Raw genomic sequence first — 16,900 nt, forward strand, 5'->3', positions numbered from 1 at the left:
ACTGTGCCACCAGGGATCCTTTTACTTCCCATTAGTGGAAAGAAAAAGTTCAGGGCCTCATGGGAGCTTATAGGGCCATGCCATTCCATTGGCCAGAGCTGGTCCCATGATCCCAATCTAATTGCAAGTGAGACTGGAAATGTACTCTTCCTATGCACCCAGGAAGAGGAAATGGTATTGGTGAACATCTAGCTACTCTACCACACCCAGAAATTGGCAATAAAGGGAGTAATGTGAAGTGATTTTAGTATTGGCTTAAGGAAAAAAAGCAAGCATAGTTTGAGTTTAATGATTTCCTCTTCAGTGGTTAATTAATCATACCTACAAATTTTACTACCTATTAGCATGAACACCCATGTGAAGTTCTGGAAATCTGAATGACCTTATCTCTAATTATGGCTTTAATACTACTTGAGCCAGTCTTAAGCAAATAGAAAAAAGTCCAAAGAACCCCTAAGCTAGTCAGCAAAGTCAGCTTCAGACCAGTTTCTGGGAATACTTTGTTTTCACTTTTGTGGTTACTGCCAATAAAAGATATTCATAGGTGGCTTGATTTAATGAGTAGCCGGTTGTAGATTTATTATGTCTGAGTCCTGGTGGCACAGGACTGCTAACTGAAAGGTTGGTGGTTCGAAACCACCAGCAGCTCCTCAGCTCCTTAGGAGAAATATGTGGCAGTCTGCCTCTGTAGAGGTTTACAGCCTAGGAAACCCTATGAGGTTGCTATGAGTCAAAATTGACTCATAGCAGTGGGTTTGTTTTTTTCTTTTTTGGTGGAGGGATGTCTGAGAATTTTCCTTCCTCCTAATATGTTTGTCAATAGCCTAGGATATAGTAGATACTGAATAAAAATCAATTCCTTTCCCCCTCCTCTAATAATTAATTCCTCCAATGAATCTGGGGAGAGTCTTTTTAAATATTTTGCTAGTAGATTTGGGCTCATGCTGTTTAGAGCCAGCCCATCTTGTCACCACTTTTTCAAACATTTTTTCTAAGCTTGGAAGTCCACATTTAAATTCAATGTTATCTGTACTCTTAGTATGTAAAGCAGACACAGAGACAGTGCTATGGGCCAAGGATTTCATTAATCCTCTAGTTCTCAGCCCCACCCCAAAGTGGCTACGAGGACCCTTCAGAGCTCTCTCCACTAGAGAAAACTAAGACCCAGTAAAGTGAGATTGTATTTCTAAGAGAAAGTCACACTCTATACCTTCTGATGACTATTTCCAAGAAATAAATGACCAAACTGGCAAGCCTTTTCTCTCTTCTGAGAAGCAGAAATCAGAAATTAGACCAACAAGGTATTTGAGCCCTCACAGTTGAGGAACAGGACAAAGAACTCCTAGACATGTTAGTGTCAAGACTTCCAACACGTTTTGTCCAGCGAAGTATTCCAGAAGGCAGAATTTTTTCCTGAAGAAATATCTAAATTTAATGCCTAGATTCCAGGGATCAATGTTTGTTATTAAACCTAAGCAGAATAGATGTTGTTTAATAGGGTTGTTACCATATTCACCCCATCTAATGTTTGGCTTGTTTTGACAGTTTTGTAGCTTATAGCCTTGGCTGATGCTGATATTTTTTGAGGCAAATGTGTTTCTTAGATTATTAAGACAGTAATTCTTCTCCATACCCTTGTTTAGTTCAATTTGATGACTGACTGTTTTCTTAATCATGGATGAGTATTCCTGAAACTGATGTTGCCTCAAGTAATTACATTTACCTCAAGGAAAACTGGATTGTCTTCACATAAACATTATTGAATATTTAGGTCAGTGACATATTTAAAATGTCTTTTCATCATCTGCTTTATCTTCTGAGAGAAACAAGTTTATCTATTAGGATGTCTTTTAGGGCAACACACTCCATACCTAATTTTGGATTTTTTATTTTCAGATCTAAATTTTAATGTCTTATAATGTCTTATGAAATTATTAAATATTTTCCGTACTTCAGTTGATTAAAAAATTTCCCCTTCTCCAAAAGAAGGAAAATTCATTGTTTCAGTCAATAAGTCGTGCAGTGACAGTTAAAGACTGTCTCTGTGATGACTCATCTGAATACTGTTTTAGAAAATAGCTATAAATATTGGCACTGTGTAGGCAAAACAGAAGGATAATTGAAGTTTTCTACATCTGACAGGAATGTCTTTATAAGTGCCTACTGTACAAAGTAAATGGTAATTCCATAATGAATTAAATATTTGTATCTTTCTGAAGTTACTAGGGAATATTCAGATCTATTTGTCACTAACCATCTGAACTTGGATACTTTGCAAGTCTCTGCATTTCAGTTTTTTTCTGTTTAGAATGAGAGTAATGCTCCCTATGGCCAACAGGTGGGATGCTGTGAGGACATAATGAGGTCATATATGTGAAAATACATACATAAATATGCCCACAGTCCAACTCCTTTCTCAAAGTAAGGAATTTGAGTAGGGCAGCCAGATAAAATACAGGATGCACAGTTAAATTTAAATTTCAGACAAACAAATAATTTCACTTGCTAAATCTGGCAACCCCAGATTGGTGTTATTGAGAAGAGCACCAAAGGGCAGTCCCTGTCACTTCCAAAGGAAAGAGAAATTTTCTGCCCTTCCTGTCGCCTACGTTGGTGACTGGTTTTCAGGAAGCTCCTTTGGGAACCCCATTAGTCAGTCTTAAGGAAAGCCTTGATAAGCATTTCTGAATATACCCTGAATAATTCAATAGCCACTACTGTTTGAAAGGTTTTGAGAAATGACTCATGGATGTTTTAAAAAAGAAGTTTCATTAAAAGTTATCTAATTTGCTCCATTTAGAGATGAAGCCTTAAGCCCAAAATCGTAAAATGATTGCTTGCCATTACACAGGTAGCTAGACACAGGATCACAGCTACAACTGCATTCTTCTGACTCCAAGCCAACCGTCTTCCCATTCCACCATACTGTGGGAGAAGAGTCAGCAAATAATGGCCAGGGGGCCAAATCCAGGCAACCACCTACTTTTGTTTATAAAGTTTTTTTGAAAGATAGCTATACCTATTTGTTTACATATTTTCTGGGGCTACTTTCTCGCTACAATGGCAGGATTGAGTGGTTGCAACAGAGATCATGTGGTCACCAAAGCAAGCCTATAACATATACAGTGAAACACGTGAGAGCCAGAACTCATGAAACTGCCTTGTTTTTCTCGGCCTTGAAAGTTTTCCACCTTTGACATGGTGAAGTCTTACCACTTTTCTATCACACGTTTTAGTGGAAAATATTTTAGTTATTCTTCTCTGACAGGTTTTCGCTTTACACAGGTTTCAGCTTTTTCAGGTTTGACTGTACTTATCTAGGCCTTTACAGAAAAGTTCTTGCCAGTCCTTGTTGTAGGAGAAAGGGTTGTTTCCCCCTAATGGTTGTGAGATACAATTGCATTTGATCTTCTAATTATCACAGGCAGAACTATATAATAAATGTATAATTTCTTTCTAAAAATGACAAAGCATAAGCCACATACACCCATGAACAAATATATAGATTACTATAGCTGGAGTAATCACTGAATTACAGTAAGGTACACTAGAATTGTCAGAACTGAATTTTTTCCCCTTTACATTGTTGATCCCGTGAAGAGGGTAAACTACATGATTAATGAATAATACTTGTTGAGATGAAGTTGTGCACAGGACATTGTGGCTATTTTAGGCATTCTAAAACAAGGCACAACACATAGCTTTGCCATCAAGATGACACCTAAGTCGTGTAAAAAAGGGTAAAGTCTTATTCTGTATATCGCAAATAATTCCAGAACGCAATAGGATATTGAATACATGTGCATACAAATATAGATGCTCACACATTAAACTATCCTGTCCATCTACAGAGACCAGACTGAAGAGACAGTAAGAAGCAGCTCTAAGGAAGCTGATTCGGACTCAGTGTGATGAATGCTTCGTTATTGCTTTTGCAAATGCAAAGGTCCTCACAGAAAGGTGGGAGTTTCCCCTCAAGTTGCAAGTTTTCAAGCAGCCCTAGGATGATCATCAGGAAGTTGTAGAGTAAGAGCTGAACTAGATGGCTTTTATAGTTCTTTTCTATACTGAGATTCTAAAATTAACAGCCCATGGTATTGTTGGAGTCCTATTTATAGTCTCCTTTATATCACAGTCAAGGAGCACTGGTGGCACAGGGGTTAAGCACTTGCCTGCTACCAGGAAATCAGTGGTTTGAACCCACCAGCCGCTCTATGGGAGAAAGATGTGGCAGTCTGCTTCCTTAAAGGTTACAGCCTTGGAAAACCTATGGGGTAGTTCCACTGTGACCTGTCGGGTTCCTATGAGTCGGAATCTTCTTATCTGCCACAGTATACATGTTTTTCAATGGGACTTCTTATTTTAGATATTCATTAGATTTGCATAAAATAATCCTAGGGACCACATCCTGAGTAATTGCTCCGATGTATCTGTGGACAAGCACACGTTTTATGCTTTGCCAAGTTTGCTTCAAACTATTTTTTTTTTTGAAGCTATAAATATCTTCTTACCACAGGCCACACATTTAAGAGGTATTTTGATTGCTGAAAAAAAAAAAAAGAGTGATTTTCCAAGGCAACTGAGTAAGCCATCCGCTGAAAGTGACCCTAAAAGACAGAATACAACTGCCCCCTAGGGTTTTCAAGGCTGAAAATCTTTGTGGAAGCAGACTGCCACATCTTTCTCTTGCAGAATGGCTGATGGGTTCGAACTGATGACCTCTTGGTTAGCAGTTGAGTACTTAACCATTGTGCCACCAATAGTGGATTTTAAATCATGTAAGACGCATTGTAAAGATAGATGGTGTTTTAAGCTATGGCAAGGTATGTCTGACTCCTGGGGATGTAATTTAATGTCGATGCTGAACAGCCATGTAAGGAGTAGTCCTCAATCTTCTGTAAGAGGTTTTCCATATTTCCTTAACCACATAAGCAAGGAAGAGAATTAGCAGTTATTGATACCTCTTCTATGTTGCATATTTTATACTTTATTTCATCTAATCCGCAAAATGACAGGGTACATTCTTACCAGTGCTCTAGGTATTGTTGACCATGAGTTGTTGACCATATATATTAACAATGAGGAAATTAATTCTCAGAGAACTTATGAAGTAAGAGGTAATATAGGTTAAAAGCAAAGAAACTAGCATTATGATTTAGGTCTGCTGGATTCCAAAACCCATATTGGGGCTACTTTATCCCAATGTCTCCTACTAGCAATAAGGAATCCAAGTAACTCAGACTTGGGGCTGTTCTGATTTAGTCATACCTATTTATAGTCCAAATGTTTTCGTTAAGCCCTTGCTGTGTTCGAGGCACAAGGCACGATGCCCATTGTTACAGAAACTCAGAGATCCATCCTCTTGCCACCCTCAAGGATCTTATAATCTAGTTAGGAATAAAAGACAATTGAGAGATGAAAAGATAACTAAAAATGGAAGGTAACCCATGCCAAGAGCTGGCTGAGCGGAATATGTATATGTTAGAGGGCCCTGATGGCACAGTGGTTAAGCATTTGGGTGTTAACCAAAAGCTCCGCAGTTCAAATCCAGCACCCACTCCTTGGAAACCCTATAAGGCAGTTCTACTCTGTTCTATAGGGTCACTATGAGTCAGAATTGACTCAACAGCAAGTAGTTTTGTTTTGTTTTTAAGAGTTTAGAGAAGGACAAGTCATTTTCAGCTATAAGTGACTCCAGAAGGGAATGGGATTTGTCTGAATGTAATGTAAGACATTATTGCAGCCCATCAGCCAGTTGGGGGTTATAGCATGTATATCTCCTCTAGCCTGCAGACCTGTTTTGTATTGCCTTCATAATTGTTGCTGTTGTGTGTGTGTTTTAATTTAGGTCAATTCACATGAAAATCAATTCCTGCTTTTCCTCAAAAGATACTTTTTAAGAAGACCTGGGCCCCGCATGCCCATATGGTAGAATCAGGGCTGTACTTTCCAGTTTGCTGCAGTGCAGTATCTGGTACTCACAGGGTACAGCTGCTCTGCTTCTCACATTTTTGAGCCTTGCCTGGCCCTGTGGGCATTTGAGTTTACAACCCCTGGTCCAGATGAGGAAACTGAAACCCAGAGAAGATGAAGTCAATTTTCCAAGATTCTCAACTAATTAGTAGCAGAGGCTAACTTACAACCAAGATCTCCTATTAACCTCATTTTCTTTTTATTAGACCACGTTATTATTGATGAGAGTCAATTCATACTCTGGGAGAGAATGTGAAGTCAAAAGAGGTATACAACTCATTATACAACACTCATGTGCCAGGTGTGTTTGAAAGGTCAGAATTTGTTAAGGCTTAGAAAAGTAATACTGTTTGTATATCAACTATTCAGATATCCAACAGCATCTGGGACAGCAAATTAGTATTTCTACAATGAAATATATGAATGTTCACCCTAAATGGAAAAAATAACGGCAATAAATTGCCACAAGTCAATTCAGGGAGGCTTTTGCCATCACATGAGTTCAGATCAAGTCACATTTTATAATACAAGTGTTTCCATTTTCTAAACTTTTAGGATTTCAGAACTGCAAAGTTTTGTGGATAACTATCATTATCTTCATATTCTTATGTCCATTGCCTCAGTTTTCTTATCTATAAAATGGGAGTATTAACACCATTTTTATTCAACATTGTGCTGGAGGTCCCAAGCAGAGCAATTAGGCTACAGAAGGAAATAAAGGGCATCCAGATTGGTAAAGAAGAAGTAAAAGTATCTCTATTTGCAGGTGATATGACCTTATACACAGAAAATCCAAAAGAATCCACAAGAAAACTACTGGAAATATAGAAGATTTCTGCGAAATATCAGGATACAAGATAAACATACAAAAAACAGGTAGATTCCTCTACACCAACAAAGAGAACTTCGAAGAGGAAATCACCAAATCAATACTATTTACAATAGCCCCCAAGAAGGTAAAATACTTAGGAGTAAATCTAACCAGAGAAGTAAAACACCTACACAAAGAAAATTACATGACACTACTGTAAGAAACCAAAAGATACCTACATAAGTGGAAAAACATGCATTGCTCATGGATGGGAAGACTCAATGTTGTGAAAATGTCTATTCTACCCAAAGCAATCTACAGATGCAATGCAATCTCGGTCCAAATTCCAATGGCATTTTTTAGCGAGATGGAGAAACAAATCACCAACTTCATACAGAAAGGGAAGGGGCCCTAGATAAGTAAAGCATTACTGAAGAAGAAGAACAAAGTGGGAGGCCTCACACTACCTGATTTTAGAACCTATTATACTGCCACAGTAGTCAAAACAGCCTGGTACTGGTACAACAGATACATAGACCAATGGAACAGAATTGAGAATCCAGACATAAATTCATCCACCTATGAGCAGCTGATATTTGACAAAGACCCAAAGTCATTTAATTGGGGAAAAGACAGTCTCTTTAGCAAATGGTGCTGGCATAACTAGATATCCATCTGCAAAAAAATGAAACAAGACTTGTACCTCACACTACCCACAAAAACTAACTTAAAATGGATCAAAAACCTAAATATAAAATTGAAAATGATAAAAATCAAGGAAGAAAAAATAGGAACAATGCTAGGAGCCCTAATACATGGTATAAACAGAGTATAAAACATTACTAACAATACACAAACACCAGAAGAGAAACTAGATAACTGAGAACTCCTAAAAATCAAACACTTATGCTCATCCAAAGACTCATCAGAAAAGTAAAAAGACAACCCATAGCCTGGAAAAAAATTTTTCGCTATGACAAATCTGATCAGCATCTAAGCTCTAATATCTACAAGATACTGCAAAACCTCAAGAACAGAAAGTCAAATAACCCAATTAAAAATTGGGCAAAGGATACAAACAAACTCTTCACCAAAGAAGACATTCAGGTGGCTAACAGATACCTGAGGAAAATGCTCACGATCATTAGCCATTAAAGAAATGCAAATTAAAACTACAATGAGATACCATCTCACCACAACAAGGTTAACATTAATCCAAAAAACACAAAATAATAAATGTAGGAGAGGTTATGGAGAGAATGGAACACTGCTGGTGGGAATGTAAAATGGTACAACCACTTTGGAAATCGATTTGGCGCTTCCTTAAAAAGCTAGAAACAGCAATCCCACTCGTGGAATATATCCTAGAGAAATAAGAGCCATCACATAAACAGATATATGCACACCCATGTTTATTGCAGCACTGTGCCCAATAGCAAAAAGATGTAAACAACCAAGGTGTCCATGAAGGGATGAATGGATAAACAAATTATGGTATATTCACAGAATGGAATACTATGCAATGATAAAGAACAACCATGAATCTTCAAAATGTCTCATAACATGGATGAATCTGGAAGGCATTATGCTGAATGAAATTAGTTAGACACAAATGGACAAATATCGTATGAGACGACTATTATAAGAACTCAAGAAAAGGTTTAAAGAAGAAAACATTATTTGATGGTTATAGGGATGGGAAGGGAGGAAGAAGGGTATTCACTAACCAGCTAGTAGATAAAAATGATCTTAGGTGAAGGGAAAGACAACACACAATACAGGGGAAGTCAGCACAATTGGACTAAACCAAAAGCTAAGAAGTTCCCTGAATACAGCCAAACACTTGGAGGGACAGAGTAGCAGGGGCAGGGATCTGGGGACCATGGTTTCAGGGGACATCTAGGTCAATTGGCATAAGAAAGCGTATTAAGAAAATGTTCTGCATCCCACTTGGGTGGGTAGCATCTGGGGTCTTAAAAGGTAGTGAGCAGCCATCTAAGATGCATCAGTTGGTACCAACACACCTGAAGCAAAGGAGAATGAAGAACACCAAAGACAGAAAATTTTCCCAAGAGACAGAAGGGGTCACATAAACCAGAGGCTCTATCAGTCTGAGACCAGAAGAACTAGATGGTACCCGGCTACCCCAATGACCGCCTGGCAGGGAACACAACATAGAGTCCCTGATGGAGCAGGAGAAAAGTGGGGTGCAGAACTCAAATTCTAGTAAAAATACCAGACTTAATGGTCTGACTGCCACTGCAGGGACCCTGGAAGACACGGCCCCCAGACACTCTGTTAGCTCAGAACTGAAACCATTCCCATAGACAACTCTTCAGACAAAGATTAGACTGGAATATAAGACATAAAATGATACTCTTGAAGAGAGTGCTTCTTAGCTCAAGTAGATACATGAGACTAAATGGGCAGCTCCTGTCTGGAGACAAGATGAGAAGGCAAAAAGACAGGAGCTGGTTGAATGGACATGGGAAGTCTGGGTGGAAAGGGGAGTGTGCTGTCACATTATGCAGAGAGCAACTAGGGTCACATAACAATGTGTGTGTAAATTTTTGTATGAGAAACTAACGTGAACTGTAAACTTTAAGCACAATGAAAATAAATAAACAATGGAGAATTAAGAGTTCCTACTTCATATGATAATTTTGAGGTTTAAAGGGTTAATATATATAAAGAAGAGTGCCTGGAATATAGTAAAATCTACGTAAATAATGATCATTGTTATTTGCTGTTAGTAGTATTTTAGTTTAAAATACTTATTTCATAAATCAGAGTCCTAATTTGTTCTTCTGCAACCATAACATAAGTGCCCTTTAAAGCATACAGAGATAACACCACAAAAAAAGTGAGACTGTGTATGAACGGCTTGTCTTGACCCATGACCCATTGGCCAAATGTGACCTGCTGCCTCTTTTTGTAGGGCATGTATACTAAAAGTGCTTTTTTACATTTTTAAAGGGGTGGGGAAAAAATCAAAAAAAGAGTAAGGTTTCTTGACATGTGAAAATTCAAATTCAGTGTCCATACATAGTTAATTGAAACACAGTCATACTCATTTGTTTTCTGTTGTCTATGGCTACTCTAATGAAATAGAGACTATATGGACCAAGAAATCTAAAATATTTACTGTCTGGCTCTTTACAGAAAAAGAAATAAGAGACTGTATGGACCGAAAAGTCTAAAATATTTATAATCTGGCTATTTACAGAAAAAGTTTGCTAACCGCTGCCCTGACCTATTCCTGATCACACATTCCCTGTTGCTCTTGCTTATTCTGGCTCCTGACTTGGTTGCCGTTCTCTTTGCATGTCTGGCCTTGCCAAGTGAACCCATTTTACTCTACCTGATTTCCTAAGACAGCCTTGGATTTGCTTCTACTATGATATAAGCATCCCCTTTCTCTGTTGCAGAATTTGACCCTCTCCTTTCCTCTTTTCTTGTCCCATGGACTTTGTATCTCCTTGTTTTCCCAGTTCCAAGAGTGGGAAAAATAAACCTGATCTATAGCTAAGTGTGGAAGGAGGGAGTGAGGAGCAGGGGTGCATTTGCTTGAGCATAAAGCCATCTGTAATTTCAGCCATTTCAAGAATATCGGAAATGCCAGCCCTTCATAATCCTCCATCCCTAACCTTCCTCACCTTCCCCCCACTCCAAAAAAAAAAAAAAAAACCCCCGCCAAATTGATTTTTTAGAAAATCTATGTTGTTGTCAGGTACCATCGAGTCAGTTCAGATTCATGGGGACCTATGCACTCCTCACAATTGTTGCTGTTTAAGCCCATTGTTGCAGCCACTGTGTTAATCCATCTCCTCGAAGGTCTTCCTTTTTTTCGCTGACCCTCTACTTTACCAGACATGATGTTTGTCTTAGTTATGTAGTGCTGCTACAACAGGAATACCACAATTGGATGGCTTTAACAAACACTTATTCTCTCATACCCTAGTAGGCTAGAAGTCCAAATGTAGGGTGTCAGCTCCAGGGGAAGGCTTTCTATCTCCATAGGTTCTGGAGAAAGGTCCTTGTCATCAATCTTCCCTTGGTCAACCACAGAACCGATATCAATTGCTCATATGCAAGTTGAAGTTGACACTGAAGAAAATTAAAACAAATCTATGAGAACCAAAGTACACCTCTGAGCGTACCCCACCTGAATTTAGAGATCATCTCAAGAATAGATTTGAAGCATTAAACACTAATGACCGAAGACCAGACAAATTGTAGAATGACATTAAGGACATCATGTATGAAGAAAGCAAAAGGTCATTAAAGGAGAAGAAAAGACCAAAATGGATGTCAGAAGAGACTTTGAAACTTGTTCTTGAACATAGAATAGCTAAAATGAATAAAAGAAATGATAAAGTAAAAGAGCTGAACAGAAGATTTCAAAAGACAGCTTGAAAAGACAGAGTATTATAAAGAAATATGCAGAGAATTTGAGTTAGAAAACCAAAAGGGAAGAACATGCTCAGCATTTCTCAAGCAGAAAGCACTGAAGAAAAAATCCAAGCCTCAAGTTGCAATACTGAAGAATTCTATGGGCAAAATATTGAGTGACTCAGGAAGCATCAAAAGAAGATGGAAGAAATACACAGGGTCACTGTACCAAAAAGAATTGTTGAACGTTCAACCACTTCAGGAGATAGCATATGATCAAGAACTGATGATACTGAAGGAAGAAGTCCAAGCTGCACCGAAGGCACTGGCAAAAAAACAAAGATGCAGGAATTGATGGAATACCAACTGAGGTGTTTTAACAAAGGAAGCGCTGGAAGTGCTCACTTGTCTTTGCAAAGAAATTTGGAAGACAGCTGCTTGGCTAACTGACTGGAAAAGATTCATATCTGTGTCCATTTCGAAGAAAGACGAATGAGGAAATTATTAAACAGTATCATTAATATCACACAGATTTTGCTGAAGCCCAAATCACTCACAAAATATGGAAAAGATTAAGGAAGAGGGTGTATGTAAACGTCTTTGCCCAGCATCTCAGATTTAGTGAGTAGTGAGCTTTCCATAAATGATGATTTTTAGTGCTATTAGAAATATTAAGTAGCCATTGTGGAATATCAGTCTGGCCAACTACAATGTAATTTATTATTGCAAATAACTGTTGGGTAATTTTGGTCAATTAAAAGAAACCCCCATTTGTATTTCATTCATGTATTCATGTGTGCACATGATCAAAGACATTACCTGTATAACTACTATCTCCAGATATAATACTGCCCGAAAGTAATTCTCAAATATTAGGTATCTAACCATGCAAATTACATAGTTTTTTAAACCTGAAAAGTCAAAGAGGTTCTCTTAGTTTCTTAGTGCTGCTGTAATAGAAGTACCCCAAATGGGTGACTTTAAAGAACAGAAGTTTATTTTCTCTCAGTTCTAGAGGCTAGAAGTCCACATCAGGGTCTTGACCATGTTGATTCCTTCCTTGCCCATAGCCCTGGGTATTCTTGGTTCTTTGGTTTATAAACAATACTCACGTGGCCTCAGTCTTCCCCTCTGTGTTCCCTCATGTCTGATCTGCTTTTTCTGTAACTCAGAAGTGATTAGGTTTAGGACAAACCCTTATTAACATAAAAAAGAAAATATATTTCCAAATAGGATTATATTCATAGATATAGGGGTTAGGATTCCAACACTTGTTTTGTTGTTTTGTGGGGACGCAATTCAATCTATAACAGAGACCTTTGAGATCATCTAGTTAATTGCCTTCATTTTACAGATGAGTCTGCTGAGTAATTTACTCAAATCCACACAGCTAGTTCATGGCCGAGTCTAGTTCAGCATACAGTTCTCTAGAGTTCTAGGCCACTTCTTTCCACTCCTTCACTCAGACTCTTGCATTTAATTTCCACTGAAATGCTTCCTCTCCTTTCATTTGTAACTGAAGAAAACATTTAGGCAAATTATTTTTGAAATGCTTACAATTCCCTGGAAAACACATTTTCTTGGTACTCTAAATAGAAGTAGTTCAATTCTTTACTCAGAGCCCAGGAGGCTGCTAGCAATGGAGAGAAAGTTAGCCTCTATGTCTACCTCATAATGAGTTTGCTTCAATGTAAGGAAACCAGGAATTTGAATTGCTATCATACCTTCTCCCCTAAATGCACAGTTTTAGGCTTACTTCCTTGTTCTGTTTTAGAAAAATTCCAGTGTTAATATTCTTTGCTCTGTAGTAGAGATGAAGGGAAAAGAGATGGATGAGTTAAACAAATATTTCCACCTGTATTCCCTCCCTGAGAGTTGAACTTAATATTATTAGAGTGATTTACAGATTTACAAATTGTTTTGATTTATTTTTTAATCTGTATAATGGATGTTTTATACCTGTTTTTATGCATAAGAGAACAACATCTGAGAGACAAGTGATTTATTAAGGCATATGGCTAGTCAGTAGTTAAACCGTGTCTTTGGTTCTGGTCTTTAAGCAACAAGCCCAGGGTCCTTCTGAGAAGACCAGAAATCTTTTATTCCCCTGTATTTATGGATCTCAAGCCACCTTGGAGGAAAAGGGAAATAAAAAAGAGGAAAGACTACGCAGAATGAATAGGCTATTTCTCACTGCGTAACTTGCTTAGAAAAATGCCAAATACGCATTCTTAGTACATGGAGATTATTAAACTTTTTCTTTCTTATGCTACATTTTTAATGAATTTCATTATTTTCAAATTTCATCCAGCAAGACTCGCATTCTTAAAACATCTAATTTAGTAATTGGCACAAAAATTGGCAGCTTAATTGGTCCCATAGTATCTAATTAAATTTAATAACAATAATTACAAACCAATTTACTAAACAAGAAATTGTTACCTAAACAAATAAACCCATGTAATTTTCTTTCCCCATCATCTTTCTCCTTTGTTTTTGTACTCCTTCCACTCTATTCCTTTTGGTCAGTTGGGTGTGAGTTTCTGCTATACAATATGAATAGGTGGGTATTGATTATCTCAAAAACCTCTTTTTGCAATTGCATTTTATGGGCTTAAGAATTGATTTCATAATCATTAATACCCTCATTTTTTTCTTAAATGAAAGAAGTTTTATTTAAACTATTGATTTCTGGCTTTACATATTCCCAGCTTTATGTTTGTTCTCTACATTTTTCATTTTCTAGATTTAGGGGTCCTGAGCCTGAATCTACCTTCTCTACCACCATTGCCATTTTTTAGGCGTGTAGCTTGATTGGATTACTTGACTTCTCTGAACTCCAGTTTCCTTAATAGTAAACCAAAAATCAAACCTATTGCCATCCACATATGTTTGGAAATTAAGAAATACACTTCTGATGTATCAACCAGTTATGATACATAGATGTCACAGTTTATTTGGGTAAATAAACTGTAAAATATTAAGTTAAAAGAATTGAGAAAATTTATACAGAGTAGATACTGGGTTGTTTTCAAGAATTACTGTGGTTATTTTTTAAAAAACAGTTCTTGTATTTTCAAGCTATTTACAAATGAAATACTTGTAGATGAAATTATACGATGTTGGAGATTTGCTTCACAATGACCCTAAGAGGGGAGGAGTGAATGAGGATAAAACATAGGAAAAAAATACTGGCCAAGAGTTGATAATTGTTGAACATCAGTTATGAGTATGAGGGGCATTCATTAAGTTAATATATTAACTTCTGTATATGTTTGAAATTTTTCATAATAAAATATTTAAAAAAGAAATGCATTGAGAAATAACGCCCAAATTAAAGAAGAAATTCCAATAAAAATTAGCAAATATTTTGAACTGAATGATAAAAAAAAAAAGGTATGTAAAAACTGTGGGATGTAGTAAAGCTAGGCTTAGAGAGAAGTTTATAGTCTTTACTGAATATGTTAGAAAAGCGAAAAGGCTGGAAATCACTGATATAAGCATTCATCGCAATATGTTAGGAAAAAAAAAGCTCAGTAACAGGAAGAACAATTAAAAAAATCAAAGGCATGGAAACTGAATAACACCTTACTTAAGAATCACTGGGTAATAGAAGAAATCAAAGACGAAATTAAAAAAAAAATTCTTAGAATCAAATTAAAACGAAAACATGTCTTACCAAAACCTTTGTGACACAGCAAAAGCAGTGCTCAGATGGCACTTTATAGTAATAAACGCACATATCAAAGAAGAAGAAAGGGCCAAAATAAAACATTTACCCCACAACTTGAACAAATAGAAAGAGAGCAGCAAAAGAAGCCCACAGTCGCCAGAAGAAAGGAAATAATAAGAATTAGAGCAGAAATAAGTGAAATTGAGAACAGAGAAACAATAGAAAGAATAAGAAAGACCAGAAGTCGCCTCTTTGAAAGGGCCAAGAAAATTGACAAACCATTAGCCAAACTGACAAAATAAAAGCAGGAGATGAGATGGATGACATTACAACAGAACCAACTGAAATAAAAAGGATCATAACAGAATATTATGAAAAAGTGTATTTGACAAATTTGAAAACCTAAAGGAGATGGACAAATTTCTAGAAATACGCTACCTACATTCGGTTGGATCACCTTTCTTGGGAATAGGCATAATATGGATCTCTTCCAATCAGTTGCCTGGAAGCTGTCTTCCACATTTCTTGGCATAGATGAGTGAACACCTCCAGTGCTGCATCTGTTTGTTGAAACATCTCAATTGATATTGCATCAATTCCTGGAGCCTTGTTTTTCACCAATGCCTGTAGAGCAGCTTGGACTTCTTCCTTCAGTATCATTGGTTCCTGATCATATGCCACCTCTTGAAATGGTTGAATATCGACTAATTCTGTTTGGTATAATGACTGTGTATTTCTTCCAACTTCTTTTGATGCTTCCCGCATCATTTAATATTTTCCCCATGGAATCCTTCGCTATTGCAACTCAAGGTTTGAATTTTTTCTTCAGTTCTTTAAGCTTGGGAAACACTGAGCATGTTCTTCCCTTTTGGTTTTCCAACTCCGGGTCTTTGCACATGTCATTATAATACTTTATTTTGTCTTCTCGAGAGGCCCTTTGAAATCTTCTGTTCAGTTCTTTTACTTCATGAATTCTTCCTTTTGCTTTAGCTGCTCGACACTCAAGAACAAGTTTCAGAGTCTCCTCTGACATCCACCTTGGTCTTTTCTTTCTTTCCTGTCTTTTCAGTGACCTCTTGCTTTCTTCATGGATGATGTCCTTGATAACTCGTCTGGTCTTCGGTCACTAGTGTTCAATGCGTCAAATCTATTCTTGAGATGGTCTCTAAATTCAGGTGGGATATATTCAAGGTCATATTTTGGCTCTCGTGGACTTGCTCTGATTTTTCTTCAGTTTCAACTTGAACTTGCATATGAGCAATTGATGACCTGTTCCACGGTCGGCCCCTGGCCTTGTTCTGACTGATGATATTGAGCTTTTCCATGTCTCTTTCCACAGATGTAGTCAATTTGATTTCTGTGTTCCGTCTGGCGAGGTCCATGTGTATAGTCGCCATTTATGTTGGTGAAAGAAGGTATTTGCAATGGAGAAATCGTTGGTCTTGCAAAATTTTATCATTCGGTCTCCGGCATTGTTTTTATCACCAAGGCCATATTTTCCAACTACTGGTCCATCTTCTTTGTTTTCAACTTTTGCATTCCAATTGCCAGTAATTATCAATGCATCTGACTGCATGTTCAATCAATTTCAGACTGTAGCAGCTGATAAAAATCTTCTATTTCTTCATCTTTGGCCCTAGTGGTTGGTGTGTAAATTGGAATAATAGTCGTATTAACTGGTCTTCCTTGTAGGCGTATGGATATTATCCTATCACTGGCAGCGTTGTACTTCAGCATATATCTTGAAACATTCTTTTTCACAATGAATGCAACATCACTCCTCTTTGAGTTGTCATTCACAGCATAGTACACTACATGATTGTCTGATTCAAAATGGCCAATACCAGTCTATTTCAGCTCACTAACGCCTAGGATATTGATGTTTATGCAATCCATCTCATTTTTGACGACTTCCAATTTCCCTAGATTTATACTTCGTACATTCCAGGTGATCCAACTGAACGTGGAAATTATAGAACAATATCATTAATATCACACACAAGCAAAATTCTGCTGAAGATCATTCAAAAATGGCTGCAGCAGTGTATCGA

General features: G+C 37.3%; 1 protein-coding gene across 1 annotated transcript in view; it reads left to right on the top strand.

Moving 5' to 3' along the window:
- The window catches only part of UNC13C (unc-13 homolog C), a 676,763-nt gene that overhangs the window by 104,681 nt on the left and 555,182 nt on the right, over window positions 1–16,900 (top strand). The gene's annotated exons all lie outside the window — the stretch shown is intronic.

This window comes from Elephas maximus, chromosome 13 (genome assembly GCF_024166365.1).
Source record: "Elephas maximus indicus isolate mEleMax1 chromosome 13, mEleMax1 primary haplotype, whole genome shotgun sequence".
NCBI classification, from domain to species: domain Eukaryota; kingdom Metazoa; phylum Chordata; class Mammalia; order Proboscidea; family Elephantidae; genus Elephas; species Elephas maximus.